Source organism: Apteryx mantelli, chromosome 11 (genome assembly GCF_036417845.1).
Source record: "Apteryx mantelli isolate bAptMan1 chromosome 11, bAptMan1.hap1, whole genome shotgun sequence".
NCBI classification, from domain to species: domain Eukaryota; kingdom Metazoa; phylum Chordata; class Aves; order Apterygiformes; family Apterygidae; genus Apteryx; species Apteryx mantelli.
Genome location: NC_089988.1, coordinates 11,921,314 through 11,941,474, shown reverse-complemented (window position 1 = coordinate 11,941,474; position 20,161 = coordinate 11,921,314). Strand labels below are relative to the sequence as shown.

At 51.3% G+C, this 20,161-nt stretch overlaps 1 protein-coding gene across 1 annotated transcript in view; it reads right to left on the bottom strand.

Moving 5' to 3' along the window:
- Positions 1–20,161, bottom strand: part of LOC136992975 (olfactory receptor 14A16-like) — a 74,163-nt gene that overhangs the window by 780 nt on the left and 53,222 nt on the right. The gene's annotated exons all lie outside the window — the stretch shown is intronic.

Genomic DNA, 20,161 nt, shown 5'->3' with positions numbered 1-20,161 from the left:
TGTGTCTGTGGAGTTCACAGGAAGGATCTGAATCCCACTGCATCCCAGGGGCTTCTAAATGGGCATGATATGATCAGACTGACTCATCTGAATGAAAACCTGAACCATGGGTGAATGACCTCCCTTCTTGTCCGCTTCTAGGTGTCCTGCCTAGTTAAGACATGGGAATATGGATTTCCAGAATGTGATGTTTCCACCTCTCATAGATAACCATCCTCTGATGAAACCATCCTCTGATGAAACAAGGGACAGTGTTGTAACTGGTCTCTCTGTATTGTTTAGAGAGGGACCACCAGTGATTATTTTAGTTTGTTGCAGTGAACATTTCCCAGGAGGAGGGAGCACAAGGGACAGAGAAAGTTACATCTTCAGCTGGGCCTCTGCTCCTGAGTGGGGCCAATCTCTGGGGATGGAGGGAGCTCATGGCAAGTGGGCAGCACTGCCCAGAGACAGCTGTGTGCAGGAGCAGCTCCTCTGCAAAGAGCAGCAGTGCTCCGGGCACTGCCTGCTGCTGCTGACATGAGAGGAAAGAAGACAGTGGGAAGTGCAAGGCAGTGTGAAGTGGGAGGCCAGAGGAGAGCTCGTTGTGGGAGAAATCTTCACAGCCCTTTGCATGGTAAGTCTCTGGCTGCAGGGCAATGCTACTGAGGTTCCTGGAGGGGTCTTCCAAACCTTTTCCATCCCATGACTGATAGTCTTTTTAAGGATCGCTCTCTTTTGCAGAGGAGGGGGAGATGCTTCAGAGCAGGGATCCCCTGCCACACCATCACAGGAACAGGGCATGCTGCTGCTTTCTCCCAAGGACGGCTGCAGGGCTGTGAAGCTGGGATATGCACCTAGGTCTGCGCAGGGCTGTGATTCAGAGCAGTGAGGCTGAACCACAGAAGAAGATGCAAAAAAGGCTACTTGAAAGGGAAGGAGCTTTCCCTCCAGGGCTTTCAGTTTCCTAATGTTGGCAGGGAGGAAAAAGGAAAGCGTTTTCTGGTTTGGCAAGGAATGGGGACTCACTAACCTTCCCTCTCAGAGATCAGGTGGTCTGTGAGAAAGCTCAGCAAACCCTTTCAACTCCACCTACAGCAGCACCAGCAGCACCTTTATGGACTTATCAGGGCTAATGCAACCTGCTCCTTAGGACCTGTGAGCACAGAGATGCCCCTGGACAGTGCCCTGATCCGGGAGGTTTCTGTAGGGCAGAACTGTACAAAGAGAGGGTGGGACAGGGTCTGTGAGCACTGACTGGGAAAAGATGTTGGGAGAGAGAAAGCTGCAGGCAGCAGGAGCAGCCCCAGGCAGCAGAGCTGGGCAGGGAATGAGAGGGAAGTGCCAACAGAATCGTCATGGGAGGATGGATTTGGGCAAGTCATGGTCAGTGGTCAGTCCCTCTCATGCAGACACCTTCCTCTAAGCAAGCTCCCTGTGTCTCCTCTGCCACGCAGCAGAGCCTCTGCCCTGACAGCCATGGGGTGCAGGGCATGAGCTGCCTTCTCTGCAGCCAGACCTCCGGCAGAGGAGAGGTGCCTGACAAAGGGACTGAGAGTGACAGCCCTGCGATGTCCCTGCCTGTGAGGTGGCATGCCCAGCTGGTAAGGTGAAGGCTTTCCTGAGTTCCCATCTGTCTCTCTCTCCTTGCCTCCCCTGGCACCCGGATCATGGTGCTGCTCCTTGTTTCCCCTCCTGTCCATTCTGCTCCTATTCCTGCTCTTGGGCTCTCTGGTTTTGGGGTGGGGGGGGGGGAGTTCAGCTGCAGTTCAGACATGGATGCTACAAACTGTGCAGCAGAGGGGTCTGCATGGGAATGCGGTTGCCCCAGCCCCCTTCTGACTTGTGGAGCTCCAGGAAATGCAGTCTGTGGGGCTGGAAATTGAGCTGACTCTGCCTTAGGGAAATCCCATCTTCAGTCCTAAGAGTCCTTTCACTGTTTCCTTACAGTCTACTGGCAGCCTGTGTGCTGCCCTCCAGAAAGGCACTGCTGTCTCATAGCACCTCTGTGATATCTGAGAGACCCATGAGGAAGGTGCAGAGATGCTGAGAGTATGGAGATGGTGGTGGGAGGCTGTAAATGGGTATCTGCAAAGAGCCCTGTGTGTGCTTGTCTAGAAGGCGAGTGTGGAGAGCTCCGTCAGGTGCCCGGAGGAAGGGTGAGAAGTTTGGAGATGTGCACTTTGAAACCGGACTCGTGCTCTCAGCAGGGGCTGGTTACTTCTAGGGCAACATATGAGTGTGATCATCCCCTAGCTCAAAGAGAGAACTGCAACATTTGGGGGTTTCTTTGCTTGAAAAGTCTCTGCTAACTTCTCAATGTCTTTTCTTCTTTGCACAGTCCCCCATGAATGGACATAGCAATATGTCCAACAGCAGCTCCTTCAACAAGTTCCTTCTCCTGGCATTTGCAGACACGCGGGAGCTGCAGCTCTTGCACTTCTCACTCTTCCTGGGCATCTACCTGGCTGCCCTCCTGGGCAACGGCCTCATCATCACAGCCGTAGCCTGAGACCACCGCCTCCACATCCCCATGTACTTCTTCCTCCTCAGCCTCTCTGTTCTGGACCTTGGCTCCATCTCCACCACAGTCCCCAAATCCATGGCCAATTCCCTGTGGGACACCAGGGCCATTTCCTACTCAGGATGTGCTGCTCAAGTCTTTCTGCTTGCCCTCTTGCTAGGAGGAGAGTATTGTCTTCTCACTGTCATGGCCTATGACCGCTACGTTGCCATCTGCAAACCCCTTCACTATGGGACCCTCATGGGCACCAGAGCCTGTGTCAAAATGACAGCAGCTGCCTGGGGCACTAGTTTCCTCTATTCTGTGCTGCACACTTCTAACACCTTTTCAATACCACTCTGCCAAGGCAACACAATGGACCAGTTCTTCTGTGAAATCCCCCAGATCCTCAAGCTCTCCTGCTCAGACTTCTACCTCAGGGAAGTTGGGCTTCTTGCAGTTAGCGCCTGTGTAGCCTTTGGGTATTTCGTTTTTATTGTGCTGTCCTACGTGCAGATCTTCACTGCTGTGCTGAGGATGCCCTCTGAGCAGGGCCGACACAAAGCCTTTTCCACGTGCATCCCACACCTGGTTGTGGTCTCCCTGTTTGTCAGCACTGACATGTTTGCCTTCCTGAAGCCCCCCTCCCTGTCCTTCCCAGCTCTGGATATGGTGGTGGCTGTCCTGTACTCGGTGGTGCCTCCAACATTGAACCCCCTCATCTACAGCATGAGGAACAAGGAGCTCAAAGATGCCCTGAGGAAAGTGATTTCATGGACCTTTTCCAGCAGTGGTAACATTGCCATTGCTCTCCACAAATGACTCCCCCTCCGTCCTGTACCAAGACTGAGCTTTTTTTGTTAACTTTATTTTCATTATGACTTTTATTACTATTAGTAGTAGTACTTGTTATCTGTGTTGCTACACAAATGGTTGGAATCATTCCACCTTTACTGAGACTGCTCTGTCTCACCTGGTGCCCATATAAAGTTGTGTCCAGCACTGGTTCAGAGCTGACTCCATCACAGTATCTCTGTAATAAAGTAGGTTCTACCCAGTGCAGTGCTTGAAGGATTACTCTTCCTCCAAAGCTGCTCTCTGTCACGCCCTGTCCCCAGCACATTTCTTTGAGTCAATCTCCCCCACTCCGCATGCTGATCGTTACCCCAAAAGTTACCCCCAAACAGGGCTCCACACTCAGCTGGAGGACTGGATATCCAGCTGTAATCCCTGGGAGGACGAGCCCTCTTCTGGGTGCTCTGCAGGGCTGGCAGGGAGCATGCAGAGGAGGTCCTGGGGCCATGTAGACTATCCTCCTCCCATGGTGGGCCTCAAACAGAGTCTGTCAGAACACAGATCCAGCCCCGCTTGTCACTGCATGAACAGAGAGGAGAAACTTTCCCAGGAAAGTCCTCCCAGACCCAGCCTCTCATACCCGCTTTTTCCAGCACTGGCCTTTCCCTGTGGTCCTGGTGAGGGGTGATCTTTGAATGTGACCAGCTCCATCTGCCTGCTGGGCTGAGCACCTGTATGGGGGGAATTGCCAGCCCTGCCTGGCCTCTCTGCGGGCTCAGACCTCAGCAGACCACAGAGCATGGCCTTCTGCTAACCCTGGGGGGACAGGAACAGGACTGGGCAGGGTCTGGGGACTGGTGGGAGGCTGCCAGGCAGGAGGGCCATGGGGGACAGGGCACCAAGGGCTGTCATGGGGACCATGCTGGAGGGATGTCTCCCCACCCCAGAACAAACCCTGTGCTGTGCCTGCACTGTTGGGCCGTGGGGACACATGCAGGGCAGCAGGGCTGGTCCAGTGAAGGCATGAGGTGCTGATGGGAGCCATAACACTCCAGAAGCTCCCAACAGTCATGGAGGGGACTCACTGCTGCTAGTAGGACTGGCGGTTTCTCAAGGGCTACAGCCACCAGCACCACCTGCCAGGACTCCCAGACCCAGCACAGATGGTTGGTGCCAAGCACCGCAGGTCACAATGCCCCCCATCCTGTGTGACTATCCTCTCTCATGAGCACTGTCAAGTGTGTCACTCCCTGCCCAGGTGTGGAGAGGAGCTGCTGGAGGTCTTCTCTTCTCATGCTTGCTGCCCCTGGCTCAGCCCTTGCATCGGCCCACAGACTCTGCCCTGGGTCATGTTATGTCTCCATACGTTCTCATCTAAGACCACATAGGGATCTGCAGCACATAGCTCTGCTTGGAGATGGCCACCACGGCCTGCCTGCTTGGTCCCAGGAGATCCGAGCAAGGCTGTGCTTGGAGGTGAGGCTGTGATCGTCCTAAGTCAAAGTTGGTGGGATGGTCTGTGTGGGGGCCAAGGGGAGGAAAGGACAAGAGACAACAAGGAGAAGATGCAGTAAGGGAAATTTCAAAAGAGTTTAACAAAAAAATACAGAAATATCCATGGTAGTTGAGCAGTACTGGGGCAGGGGACAGGAGAATTTAAGAAATTCTTCTGGAGAAAAAACCTACCAACCTGATCTGTCAAGTTAGCCCAGCTCAGAGCAGATCGTGGTCCTACAGATCTCTGGTGGTCCCTCCCAAACCAAATCCTCTAGGAGGAAGGGGCTGGAAGGCAGAGTGAGGGGCAGGGGACACTGTTGTGGGGTTGAGGCCTTGCTGGCATTTGGACTGCCTGGTCAAGCCTGTCCTCAGAGTCACACAGTGAGCAAGTTCATTTTCAAAAAGAGTCTCTGCTCCATGGGCAACAGGAGTCAAAGCAGTGCCGTAAGACTACAGAGAAGTTCTCAGGAACACACCAGGCATTCAGGCCCTTCGACTGCTGAGGTGTCTCCAGACCAGTGCTTTGCATGCTGGGTCTTAAGGACTGAGAAATCTTTAGAGCCAGAGCAGATCGGAGTCCCATTTCCCAGACTCACAGGTTAGAGGGCATCAGTAGGGCTGTCCTGGCTGCAGGGAGGGAATCACTGCCCAGGGCATGAGCAGATCCCCCTCTGACCTCCCCTCTCTCTTCACAACCCAGAACAAGATTGTGTTTCCCGTGTTGGCCCTCTCTGCCGGGCTGTATTCCCAGCTTCAGGGGACGCACGCTTCACATTGGGGAAATGCAGGAAAGGCCAGTCTCATTTAGAGGAGCAGGGTCCCACCACACCTGCTGGGTGGCCAGGGCTGCAGGCTGCAGACCCCACTCTGTTCCCTGCACACCTCCTGCCTGGGGCTGGAGGATGCCCAGCAACAAGGCAGGCATGCCTGGTGGTCTGGTGCCATTGGGTTGGTGGCCTTTGGAGCAGCCTCTGTCTGTAGGGGACTCAGGAGATTCTCCACCTCCATGTTAGTGGCAAAGTTAGTGTACCAGCTTCTTCTCTTTGGAGAGCTGAGGATTTCATTCTCAGGAGAAGGAGGAAAAGGAAAGCCTCTTGTCCATGGGATCACCCTGTCAACCCTCTACTGCCTTCTCCTTCTCTATTACCCCCAGAAGTCCTTTGGCAGTGGCATTTTTTTGTTTCTGACCCTCTATCTAACTCTCCTTTGAGCAGCAGGTTCCACCACAGGCCTCTGTGGTCCCTTCAACCTGAATTATCCTTAACGCCTATGATCTCAGGCCCCATTTCAAGCATAGAGCAAATGTCTCTGGGACAGGAGTCCTTTGTGCTTTATGTGACCATCTAAAAGAAGGCAGGTGAACACCACCTCCTCCTCCCTGTTGACTGTAAGGGCAGCCTGGCAGGCACTGCCTCAGGCAAATCAACATTACTCTGGAAATTCTTGGCATCCACCTTTAACCACCTGAAAGGCCATTGCCTGGATCCCCTCAGTGGTGAAGGGAGAACAGCAAGCTTTTCTGAGGTGTTATTTCTGTACCTCTGTATTTTGTGCCTCTGAGTAGATGGTGCCATCCTCCCCTTGGTTTCTTGCCTGAAGCTCAGGCTGGATGGGGATGTGAACGTGGAGGTTGTCTGTCACAGCACTGACTGTGAGATGGTGGGGAAGTAAGAGGAATAACAGAGTCACCACCCTGGACTGCAGCAGAGAGGATTTCATCTTCTTTGGGATGGAGTTAGGCAAGGCAAAGCACAGCTGGAGCTGGGCTGGAGCTGGAGCTAGGAAGGGATGGGGAGGGTAACCTGAAGGGCTTCTGCAAGGATGTCGGCAGCACAAGGCAGCGACACAAGGAAAATGTGTTCTCCCTGCTCAGTGGAACAGGGGATGTAGTGACAAATACAGGGGAAAGGCTGAGGACCTCATTGCTTCTTTTACCTTGTCTTTTCCTGGTCTTGTCTACTGCCAGGCCTCCCTGGCCCCCAAGTCCTTTGGCAGCATCTGTGTTAGCAAAGCCTCACCCAAGGGGGCGAAGATGCATCTGGGGAGGACTTTTGCCCAGTGGGCACACACAAGTCCCTGGGACCTTACAGGAAGCACCCCAGGGTGCAGGGAGAGGTGGCTGGAGTCACTGCAACGCTGCTCCCAATTGTCTATGAAATGTCATGGTAATCAGGGAGGTTCCTGATGCCTGGGAAAAGGCAGGCATCGCACCCATTTTGCAGAAGGGCAAGAGGGAGGGTCTGGGCAATGACAGGCTGCTCACCTTCCTCTCAGTCCCTGGGAAGGTGATGGATCAAATCCTCCTTCCTGGACAGAAAACCATCTCCAAGCATAGGAAGGAGAAGGCCTGGAAGAGGCAGCATGCGTTGACCAAGGGGAAATGGAAAGCATGCCTGACCAACCTGATTGCCTTCCACCATAAGATAAATGCCTGCATGCACAAGGGGAAAGCAGGGGATTCTGTGAACCTTCACTTTAGCAAAACCTTTTGCACAGTCCCCCCAAGTCTCCTTATAGGCAAATTGTTGAGCTCTGCCCTGGATCAATGGACCAGAAGGCAGGTGGAAGACTGGATGGACCATCAGGCTGAAACACTGACATCAGCGGTGCAAGTTCCAAGTGGCAGCCAGTTCCTAGCGGCATCCCTCACTGATCAACATGTGGGGCAGGACTGTTTAACAACTTTATGAATGGCCTGCACAGTGGATGGAGCGCACTCTCAGCACCCTTGTGGCCAATGCATGAGTGGTGGAAGCCCCTGGGCAACCTCATCTAGTTCCCTCTGCATTGACCATGGCAGCTGGGACTAGGTAATGTCCAGAGGTCTCGTCCACCCTAAGTGCTGTGATTCAGTGAATCTTTCCCTGGAGAGCCCTGTAAAGAGAGAATAGTGAGAGGAAGAAGGAAGGACATGGAGGCAGAAGAAGAGAGCTGGAACATGTTGATTTAAATAAAGTCATTCCTCCGAACAAAGTTTCTCCATTCAGAGAGTTGGTAGCAAATGTATTTTGATGAATAATGTGTGTGTGTGTGTATATATATATATATATATATATATATATATACACTTGCATAGACAGGCTAATTCCTGTAGTGCATGAACATGGTGCTGCCAATTAATGAGAAAGAAAAAATATCTGGCAATGGTAAAAACTGTGTGAAGTTTTGGAAAAGAGGATTTCTTGTCAATTGTTGCATTGAGTTATTTTTTGAGAAGATCTCAACTTAGGACTAGGATCCACTTTTGGGGCTTGATTCATTTGACCACAGAGAGAGGCTATTGCTGCCTGAGATGCCCTGGGGTAGCTGTGTTGCCATGTGGTGCTGGAAATTTTGGAGGCGGCTCCTGTGGGACCTGAGCTTGGCATTAGGAAAGGTATCTCAAAGCAACTCAGCTGAGACAACTTAGTTCCCTCTTTGGACGAGAAAGGGAAGTGCAGAGAACTGGATTTGACAGAGACATCTGCACTGATGGGGTCTGGCCTGGGGTGAGATCAGCCTCCTCCTTGTTGTCCCCAAAAATGAAGTCACACTTTGTTCACTCTGAAGGGAATGAAAAGGGAGTGTGGCAAGATGTCAATGAGCTCCCTTCTTGCCCCATTCTGTGTGTCCTGCCTAGTTAAGAGATGGGAATCGGGGCTTCCAGACTGGGACATTTCCACCTCTTGCACATAACCATGCTCCGATGAGACAATCTGTAATGCTGGAATGAGTCTTCCTTCAGTGCTTAGAGAGGGACCATCGGTGATTATTTTAGTCTACTTCAATGAACATGATGAAATGGTGGAAATCTTCAGGAATGGTGTTAATCTGGAGAGGAGAAATATTGATCTGTCCTTGACCTTGTGTTTCCACTGCTCTGTCTATTAGGCTGAGGATAAAATCTCAGTGATCTCTCACATATTTCCACATGTCCTGATTAAATTGGTCATTTCTAAAGGCATCTTTGCATCAGACTCTCTGGACATATGCACTTTCCATAGTTTCCCAGTTTTCCATTTCCACTTGCTCTTTATCCTTTCAGGTACCTCTCAACTCTCCAGTTGGTGCTCTGAGCTTCTGGGAGTCTGAAGCTTGCCTCGTCTTTCAGCAGTCGCGTTGTCTCTTTAGCCAGCTCCTTTGTTGTGTTTCTTGTCTATCCTTTCCTATCTATGTGTGGAAAACATTTCAAGGCAGGTTATGCCTTGTGGGCAGTGGACGTCACTGGAGGCAGCGTGGACTTACCATAATGTTGAGGAGTGCTTTTTTGTATCTTTTATTAAACTGTTCCAAATTATAATTTGCTTGTTTGCTGTTAAGACAAACCCTTCTGTGTCTGCTTGCAGCTAGTTCTCGAAGGAAAGCAAGTGGGAATTGGTGCACATGAGCTGTACCATTCAGCTATACCCTTGAGTGGCAAAAGGTTCACTTTTCACCGGAGTGATGTGAAGTCCCCAGTGGCTGATGAGGGCAATGGCAGGGCTGGGGAGCTGGGGAGGAAGGTTCTCCATACAGGTCTCCTATCAAAAATACTGTTTTGCCTACATGCCCTGACTTCATTAGGAAACACTCCGAATCAATATCAGTTGGAGAATGTGTGTATGACTTATTCTGAGAACTGAAGAATGAAAAAAGCTTAAGAAGCAGACATCTTTCTTTTCGCGTGCTCATTGAAATCTGCCTAATTTCAATACACTCCTCCAAACTTTCCAGTTAACCACACAATAATTGACAAACTGAAGAAAGTTATGGAAAGAGGTCTTAAGGTTTTTTTTTTTGTATTTTAATGACCCCACGGTGTATTTGTGGCTGAGCCCATGAACTTCAGATACTGACAGGAGGCTGAAGCAACTTCTCAAGAAGTTAAAGTCAGAAGAAAATTCTAAGTTTCTTGGAGCATAATGGGTCCCACCAAGGGCCATAATCAACAAAGGCTCCCTGGGGCTGATTAGAGCTGAAAGTTGGAGGCCCTGATTGCAGGTAGGCAAAGGCAATGTGAGGGTTTCTGTGATGCCAAGTCAACCTTGATGTGTGTTATGAAGCAGAGTGACCAGGCACTGACAGCCAGTCCCTGGGCAGGGTGATGCTTTCCATCCCACATTGCTCAGGGCTCTTCCTGGGGGCAGTTTGAGGGTGGAGGTGCACAATGCTAGGTGTAGGACCATGATATGGCACTTTCTGGTCTCCCAAGGGACAAGGAGGCAGCAAGGCCACAGTGCTCTAAGGAATGGCATCTTCTCGGGGGCCTCAGTGTCAGAGACACCAGCCATAGCCAAAAGGACAACGACCTAGCTGTGCTGGGAGCTTTCAGCCCTGGCAGTGCCCTCGACCGTCTCCACCACAGGCTGTCCTGTGCTTTCGCACACCTGTGCCTGTTTCCCTGCAGAATGTACACACCCAAGCTGCTTCCCCACCTTGCTCTCACCCCGTGATCTCCCTGCCTCTCCTGATGTCTTCCTGTCCTCACTTGCTTCTCCTTGAAACACCGAGCCAGGGGCTGATCACAGACTCCCTCTGGGTGACCTGTTGCACCTCAGCACTGCCCTAGGAGTGACATTCTTTTGACCTGAAGTCCACTCTGAACCTCTCAAGATGCAGTATGCAGCTCTTTCCCCTTCTCATGCTCTTTCCCCCTAACAAGAAAAGCTCCATCATCTCTGAAACCACCCTTCATGCAATCAGGCTCCTACTCTACTGCCCTTTGCCTCCACTTCAGTGGGATAAAGAAAAGCAGGTCCCTCAACCTCTCCTCATGGACAGGAGAATTCCCACTTGGGCACAGGAGTTAACACTTCTCTTGTAAATCTTCAAGAGCTATTTGGTGTCCAAATCACCTGAATTTCTCAAGTTTCTTCTGGACTGAAGCTCCTCTGTGTCAAAATAAAACAAAATAAAACAAAACAAACAATAAACAAACAAACCAAACCAGGGCCAATGAGCTAAGGGTGAGCAGGGGTGGTGTGGGCAGTAGGGGACGGGATCAGAATGGTAAAAGAGACAGACTTAGGAGCAGGGAAAGAAAAAAAAAAGGAAATTAAAAGTGAAGTCAAGGATTGGTCAGGGCTGTCTTGGGGATTCCTGCCAAGAAGCCCTGCATCTGAAGAATTCTGAGTGGAGGAGGACAAGAAAGCTGGCCTGCTTCCACTGTCACAGGGCACCTGCGTGCTTTCCCTGACATCCACAAGAGAAGATTGAGAGTGGGAAGAATCATGGACTCCTTCAGGGTGGAAGGAACCTCAGGAGGTCTCCAGCCCAATCTCCTTGCTCCCAGCAGGGTCAACTCTGGGGTCAGAGCAGGTTGCTCTGGGCTTCATTCAGTCTAGTGTTGGCAACCTCCAAAGGAGGAGACTGCACAGCGCTGTCTGGGCAACAAGTTCCAATGCATCCTCACAAAGCAAGTGCTGCAGCTCCCTGACTGTTGTGAGGGCCCTTGGCCAGACTCGCTCCCAGTTATCAACCTCTTTCTTGTTCTGGGAACCCAAACCTCGATGCAGGGTTCTAGATGGTGTCTAATGAATACTGACTAGAAGGCGATCACCATTTCCCTCAACCTCCTGCCTGTGCTCCTGCTCATACAGCCCACGATGCTTCTGGCCTTCTTTGCTGCCAGGGAATGCTGCTGCTCATGTTTTGCCTCCTGTCCCCCAGCACCCTCACGTCCTTTTCCACAGAGCTGCTGCCCAGGCCCTCAGGCCCCAGCCTGTAACACAGTGGTTTATAGCAGGTTCAAGCCCTGGCATTTGTCCTTGTTGAATTCCACGATGTTGCTGACAGCCCATTCCTCCTGCCTGTCTAGGTCCCTCTGAATGGCAGCCCTCAAGCATATGACTGCCCCCCTCCACACCCCCACCTCCAGTTAGGCGTCATCTACAAGGAGGATGATTGTTGCATCCTCTGTGTAACTAATAAGAGTTGATAAACAGGACAAGTTCCTGGAGAGACCCTGTGGTGCTCCACTTTTCCCTGGCCTCCAGGAAGAGTACTACCCATTCACCACTGCCCTCCCACCCTCTGGTCATTCAAGCAGCTTTTTACCTATTCAGTTGTCTGCTCATCTAGTCTGTAATGTTCTGACGTGCATACAAGAATATTGTGGGAGATGGTATCTAACACCTTGCAAAGTCTAGGTAAAGGACATTTACTCTTCTCCATCTGCAAATACAATTTTTTTTAATGATAGAGGTAAACTGGGTTGGTTAGGCAGAATTTACCCTTGGTAAATCCATGCTAACTGTTCCCAGGCACCTGCTTCTCCTTCATGTGTCCACAAATGTGATCTGAGAGGATTCATTCCATGACTCTCTCCTCACCAAAGGGAGGCTGAACTGCCTGCAGCTCCCCAGGTTGCCTTTGTGGCCTTTTTTCGAAGATGGATGTAACAATTGCCTTTCTGCCGTCATTGGGACTTCACCCCATCTCCACAACCTTTCAAAGATGAGAACGAGTGGCCTTGCAGGGACAGCAGTCAACTCTCACAGCATTCTTGGCTGCAGCCCATCCGACCTCATTGACTTGTATAGTTTGAGTTCTCACAAGTAATCCCTCACTAGCCTTGTCCACTGCTGGCTGCTTTTCTCCTCTGGAGTCCCCACTCAACACACAGCCCAGGAGACCTTGCTTGTGGCAACAGAAGCTAGTAAGGGGTTGATTTGCTCAAACCTATCTGCAGCTGCTGCTGTGAGATTCCCTGTCCCATTTAGCAGTGAGGCCACATTTTCTTTTTTTATTCTTTGATTCTTACGGAAGCAGTAGCAGCTCATCTTCATGCCCATGACATCCCCTGCAAGTGTCAGTGCTAGGGAGCTTTTTCTTCCCTAACACCAAGCCTATGACCTTGGACAATATTTCCAAATGCCTCCTTTGCCTCTTCCTCCTTGCCCCTTCTGTATGCTGCCCTATCACCCTGGAGCTAAGGTGTGAGGTCCCTGTTTAGCCAAGCTAGTCCCCTGAGATATCTGTTAGTTTTACTGAGAAACGGGATGGACCATCCTTGTGCTTGGCAGGTACTGTCTTTAAAGACGTGCTGGCTTTCCTGAGTTCCTGGGCCCTTGACAGCTGCCTCCCGTGGGATCCCCCATCACTCCTTTGAACAGGTCAAAGTCTGCTCCTCTCAAGTCCAGGGTCTGTACTCTGCTAGTGTCCTTCCTCACTCCCCTCAGGATTTGGGACTCTACTTTCTCATGGTCACTGTAGGCAAGGCTGACACTACCCCATCCCTGATCAGTTCCTCCTCATTTACAGTTTCCAGATCCAGGAAAGCATCACCCTTATCCTGTTTCTGCATCTCCATCTGCCAAGCCTATGCCCCAGGCTGCATGCACTTGTGTATATTTTGGTTGCAGAGCCTCAACTGTGGCACAGAGAGCAGACCGGTCATGGTGAAACATGTTACCAAGGGCCAAGGACACCGTGTGTGCAGTGGCCCTACTCCAGAGCAGAGACACACTGGCATAGATAGCAGGTGGCAACGTAATAGTGGAATGAGCTTCCCACTAAGAGAGGAAAGCCTGCAGTGCCCAAGGCCAGGCAGAAACAGTGCTGGGCTGGCAGAAATGGCAGGAGAGGTGTTTGCTGCCTGAACTGACTTTGAGGCACCATGGGGCCTGTGACAGAGGTGAACCAATCTCCAGCAAGGACAAGTGCTGCTGAAAAAATCCCTGGGCCTGGATGTCCTGGGATCCAACCAACTTGTGGACTCCACTAGCACAGTCCCTGTTCACATGATCTGGGGGTGAGAAGTTGTTCATGGAGAGAATAGCTGGAAGTGTTTGAGAGTGCAGAGACTAGAGCAGAGACCTTGGTGTGATGTGCCTCCCATCTATGCAACACTGTTGGATGTAGATGGGATGGACTTTGCCTGAAGGCAGTGGTGGGATTCAGTTGTTTGGGCCCTGGTAGGAAACCTGAGAGGCCTTCAGGTGCTTTCCCAGCAACCACTCCAAAAGGACACGGTTTTCCTGTAGGTCCTATGCTGTATTTGCTAGAGACCTGTGGTTGTGCTGGACACCACAGGCATCGGCCATGGCCCTGCCTATGGCCTATCTTTATGATACTGAATCTAGAGTCTGCACTGAACCATATTCGCTGTTTGCATTGTACAGATCTGCTTGTGTCTCAGCTTCATAGTGAGTGGAGCTCTAGTTGCAGTAGGCACTAGGGCCATTTCAGATGGCCAAGGCAATTTCCCACCTGGCCCCCACCTCAAGCTCTAGAAGGATGTGGGTGTCATAATTGCTCCATCAGAACAAGCAGACACTGGCACAAGCCTTAGACCACCTCTGTCTCTTCAGCTGTCACCAGGTGTTTGTGTGTGACCAGCTGACTCCCACCCTCCATCTCCAGTGATTACAACGGGAGCTTAGACAAGGAGCTCCCATGCAGACACACCTCTGTTGTGCTCACTAATTCAGAGCACTGTCCCTGTGCCCCAGGTTGCTGTGTTCCTGTCTAAGTGACTGCAAGTGACCGCCTGCGAGGGTCAGCACTCAGCCTGCCCGGGGAGCTCATCATGGCACTGTTAGGAGAAGCTCTGGGTGGGAGGAGTGACCTCTGTCAGGGCAGGTTCATTCTCCCATTGAGAGGGTGTTGCATGGGTCAGGGCTGCTCATAGCTCCAGCTCATGCACAGGACATTTCCGAGGGGACTTTTCAAAAGGAAAGTGAAGGCAGGGATTTCCTGAAAGAGAAGCCAATTTCCTGGCATGGTGCTTTACATTTCCTACCACCTGGCAAGGGGAAAATGGAAATGGAGCTGTCAGGCTTGGACAACAGACTGAGACTCATTAACAGTTTCCAGGAGCAGCCAATGTGTCAGCTAGGAACTTCTGAAAGTCCCTCCAGCCACCCCTTAGTCTATAGACAGCATCAGCTTCCCCTTTGCTGGCATCCTCAGGGTTTATGTGACCTGCTCCTTAGCACCTTCAAGCACAGAGATATCCTGGGGCAGTGCCCTGCTACTGGGAGGTTTCTGCAGGGGAGACCTGAGCTCCCTGAGGGAGGTGTCAGCACTGCAGGGCCTGACCATGACTTGCTCAACTCCATCCCCCCCTAACGTTTCTGTTTGCACTTCCCTCTAATTGCCTGCCCATCTCCGCTGCCTGGAGCTGTCCCTGCTGGCAGCTCTTTCTCTGTCCCAATGTCTTTTCCTGGCTGGTGCTCACAGACCCCCTCCCACCCTCTGTGTGCTCATTCCTGCCCTCCACAAACCTCCCACAGGCAGGGCCCTGTCCAGGGGCATCTCTGTGCTTGCAGGTTCTAAGGAGGAGGTCATGCAAACCCTCACGAGGCCAAGAAGGTGATGGTGGTGCTGTCTGTAGGCTGAGGAGGGGATGAAGGGACTTGCTGAGGTTTCTCCCAGGCCTTTTGGGTGTTTTCAGCTGCAGTTTAGACACCGGCCCTGTGTGTCCTGCATGGTGTTCCCTTCCAGGCAGTGAGAAGCCCCAATCCCCTTCCAACTTCTGAGGCTCCTGGCAATGCATTTCATGAGGTTGGGGAATGAGCTGACTCTCCTTTTGGGAGAGTCCATCTTTAGGACCCTTGACTGCTTCTCAGGGCTGTGCTGTCAAGCTGCAAGCTGCCCTCTGGAAAAGCACAGCTTCCCTGGAGCGTTTTTGTAATATCTGAGAGTCCCTGGTCTGGTCATGTGAGTCAGAAACCTTGTCACACTCTTCATCACTCTCTCCATGTCGGGAAAGAGAGCGAAGAATTTGGAAATCTTCACTGTGAATCTGAACTCCTCTGCTCCCAGCTCAGTCCAGTGTCCAGTTTCTTTCTTAGAGGAATTTGTGAGTGTGGTTGTCCTTCATCTGAGTGAGGTGCAAGTGCGGGGCAGTGAGGGGCAAGACTCATGGACAGACCAGGTCCCGTGACCCTATTCAAAGTAACAGCGAGTCCTTTTTTGCTCTTGGGATGCACAAGGGCTCATGCTGAGAGCAATTGAAATGCCAAAGATTTCTACCCCCTCAAAGAATGCTCCCACTGGGAGATGGAGTCATCTAAAATATAAACATAAGTGTGTGTGTGTGTGTGTGTGTGTGTGTGTGTGTTTGTGTGTGTATGTATATCCTCAGACTCTTCCAGTGATCATTTTGCAGAGAAAAATGGGTTTCCAAATGTTGAACAGCCCTTCCACATACGCGGTGGACATAATCTGCTGCAGGATGTGTGCATCAGAGCTAGTCACTTCCCATTCTCTCTGCAGTGCCTTCAGGAAGGGCACAGATGGTAAATGGGTGCGAGGACAGGGTCTATCCCATTGGGACAGAGACATCTAGAAAGGGTCAGGTCACCCCCTGCCTTCGTTTGACTGTTTCTCTGCCTTGCTGGAGTGGCAGCTGGTGTGGCTGATTCAGATACAGACCCCTCTGTTGAAGAGGGCAAGGCTGGGGAAGATGAATCCTTCACAAGGGTCTTCTCCTTCAGACACAGCTGCCACGAGAGCTGTATTCAGCTCTCATCATGGCAAACAGAGAAAATTCCCACTGGTACCTGGACCACGTCCCCTGCTCCCAGCTCCCAGCGCCCATCCCCAGGTATCCCACCACATAGCAGGGTCAGTTTGACACCTCCATTTACACCCCCCAGCAGAGCAGGAATGACTCCTCTGGAGCGCATGGGCAGAGGCCCCTGCTCCACATGGCTCCCTCAGCCAGTGTAAACAGAGCTGCAGAAAGGGAGCTGAGTGAAAGTAAAGGACAGAGGAAAGGTGGGGGTTTCTATGAGACACAGAGTGGGTTTGGCTCAGGGAAGCCTGCTCTAACTTGCCACTGTCTTTTCCTCCTTGGACAGTCCCCCTGTGCCCCAAGGAAGTAAATGTCCAACAGCAGCTCCCTCAACGAGTTCCTCCTCCTGGCATTTGCGGACACACGGGAGCTGCAGCTCTTGCACTTCTCGCTCTTCCTGGCCATCTACCTGGCTGCCCTCCTGGGCAATGGCCTCATCATCACAGCCGTAGCCTGCGACCACCGCCTCCACACCCCCATGTACTTCTTCCTCCTCAACCTCTCCCTCCTCGACCTTGGCACCATCTCCACCACTGTCCCCAAATCCATGGCCAATTCCCTGTGGGACACCAAAGTCATTTCCTACTTGGGATGTGCTGCCCAGGTCTTTTTCTCCTTTTTTTTATTTACAGCAGAGTTTTATCTCCTCACTGTCATGGCCTATGACTGCTATGTTGCCATTTGCAGACCTCTGCACTATGGGACCCTCATGAGCAACAGTGCTTGTGTCAAAACGGCAGCAACTGCCTGGGCCAGTGCTTTTCTCATTGCTGTGCTGCAAACTGGCAACACATTTTCCATACCACTCTGCCACGGCAATGTTGTGGAGCAGTTCTTCTGTGAAGTTCCCCAGATCCTCAAGCTCTCCTGCTCAGACTCCTACCTCAGGGAAGCTGGGCTTCTTGTGATTAGTGGCTGTTTAACATTTGATTGTTTCATTTTCATTGTGCTGTCCTATGTGCAGATCTTCACTGCTGTGCTGAGGATCCCCTCTGAGCAGGGCCGGCACAAAGCCTTTTCCACGTGCCTGCCTCACCTGACCGTGGTCTCCCTGTTTGTCAGCACTGGCTCCTTTGCCTACTTGAAGCCCCCCTCCCTCTCATCCCTGGCTCTGGATCTGGTGGTGGCCATGCTGTACGCAGTCGTGCCTCCAACAGTGAACCCTCTCATCTACAGCATGAGGAACAAGGAGCTCAAGGAGGCACTGAAGAAACTGGTTCAGTTGGTGCTGTTTCAGCAGCAATAAGCTGCCCATCTCTCCTCACAAGTGATTTCAAGCAACATTTGTGGTTGGGGCAGTCTATCTGTGATAAGCATGTTTTTACACAAACGTCTGAATTCATCCCTCTTCTCCAGAGGCACAAACCCCATCTGTCTGAATCAGAGGCTTTGTGTAAATCTGCTGAGCACTGTGTCAGGGCTGGCCTCCCTTGCAGCATCTCTGTAATAAAAGGGGATTTCATCAGTACACTGCCTGAAGACTGGGCTCTTCTTCCAAAGTGGGAGGCAAGAATGCACTCAGGGAATTGCACCCAAAAAGGCCCTGTTGCCGTGACTGGGTTTTCCATGGGCTAATGAACATGAGCCCGTAAAGTGATGTATGAGGGAATGAGGGCTGGATTCAGCCCTCACTTGTGGGTGCCCAGCGGCCCTGGGGAGGGTGAGTGCTCAAGAGGTATCTGTAGCTGTCTCAAATATTAGAAGGCTGGTTACAGATGCCCATCCTTCTGGAAGGCAATATGGAGCCACCGGGAGAGTAGAGGCTATCTCCATGGACAGCATGTGCCTGGGATGGGCAGCGACTGGAGACTCCCAAAACCAAGTGGAGTCACGCAAAGTCAAAGCCCTTTTGCCGTGCCTGGGTTTTCCATGGGCTAAGCAGGATGCGCTCATAGGGTGAATGTGTGAGGGAATGAGGGCTGGTTTCAGCCCTCACTTGGGGCTGCCCAGTGGCCCTGGGGAGGGTGAGTGCTCAAGTGGTATCTGCTGGGGGCTGTCTCAAATATTAGAGGGCTGGTGAGAGATGCCCATGCTTCTGGAAGGCAATATGGAGTCACCAGGTGAGCAGAGGCTATCTCCATGGACAGCATGTGCCTGGGATGGGCAGTGACTGGAGACTCCCAAAACCAAGTGAAGTCACGCAAAGTCAAGGGCCAAACCTAGCAATGCACAAAATCAGGACTCTGCAATCTCAGGAGAGGCAATGGGGACTCCTCAGGCACAGGGAAGGCAGCCTCAAGGGTGGTTCATGTCACCTACAATGAAAACCATGGCTGGATCTAATGACACACCTGATCCCATCCTGAACCATTGGAAATGTCTTGTGATTGCTCTGAGCATCTTCCACAGCCACAGGCGCCTGGGGAGGGGGTTGTCAGGTGCAGTGATGCTGCACCAGCCGGGCCTACCCTGACCAGCACGGCCAGTGTGGAGTCGCCCCAGGGCCCCACAGCCTGCTGGCCCTGTAAAGCAGCACCACCAACCTGGGGAGCAGAGCGGAGGGGTGCAAGAAAGGCTGGGCAGGCCAGCACAGCCACTGACCTGGGGAAAGGCTCTCTTGGGAGCAGGGATGTCTCTCGAGAAGAGCAAAGGAACAATTGTTTGCTTGCAGGGAGGAAGAAATGAAAACCTGCTTCTATGTGTGTCAGCTCAGGGCAGGCTGCTCTGTCGCTGGACACTTTCACTAACTGAATCTGTTCATTGTATCATATATCATCGTTCCTTCCCTTTCCTCTAAGTGTTTTCCAGTTTTCAGTTTCCAACCAACGTTGAGGAACCTTGGTGTTCTGCTTGAGAAAGCTGTCAAGTTGATGGAAGGTTACTCCAAGTGATACTGATGGATTAAATAGTGCAAAAAAAGGCATCATTTGTTCGGTCATATGAGAAGTTAACCAGAAGTCTGCGTGGTGATTTGGTCAAAACCATAGGTCCCATCACAATGGCTTTTGTTGCCTTCCATGTCTGGAGTACCCATCTCACTGTTGTCAGAACCATGTGCAGCTTCCCATCCAGTGCGTTACTACATAGAGCTACATTTAGACTAACTTTAGCTCTTAGGGTTAGTATAACATGATTGCCTACAATCAGTCCTTAACCTCGTGCTATTACAGATGGTGTTTCTCTTGTAACTATAGTTTTGAAGATGGGTTGTGACTGATCTTCAGTACCCAAGTTGTCCCATGGGCAGCATGAAAAGGCAGAACCTGTTAGAGACATGTTTTGGGTGTTTTTTTTTTCCAGTTATCAGTGTTCCCACAGTCAGCAGGTAACACCCCATTTCCCTGCAAGAGAAGACACCCAGGTCTTGGACATAACCCAGGCCTCACTTACAGTTAACTTTCTCCCCTCAGTGTCTACAGCATCCCATGCTCCTTTTCCATGGGAAAAGAGCAGAGTCACCCAGATTGATCCCTTAGCTGGATGTTTAACCACAACCTCACCTCCAGGACTTTGATGGGGTTTTATTTCTCTTTTAACAGGAATTCAGGCAGCTACTGACACAAACCCCTTATCTATGGGACTTCCCCTAAGAGTTTGTCGCTTATTTAGCCACCTTACAACTTCCCACAAGTGGGATCCCCACTTAGAAGTATTCTATGAGAGAAGAGTCACTCTTGTGCAGCTCTTGTTTCTGTCGGCCACTCCATCTGTCTACTACTCCATTACTTGGAGGTTGATACCATAGGTGAAAAGTCTACTCTCCTCTGTCTGAAGCATGCCACATTTGCAGTTCTTTATGCTTAAAATGTGTTCCATTATCAGATTGGATTTCTCTGGGAAAGGGGAAAGTAGCAAACCAGTGGTTCAAACCAACAAGGCTTGCTAGTCCAGTTGCAGCGCAGGTGGGGTGCACATTCCCTCTGCCGATAATTATTTCTGCTCCTGCAAGGATTTATTTCCAGCCTTCA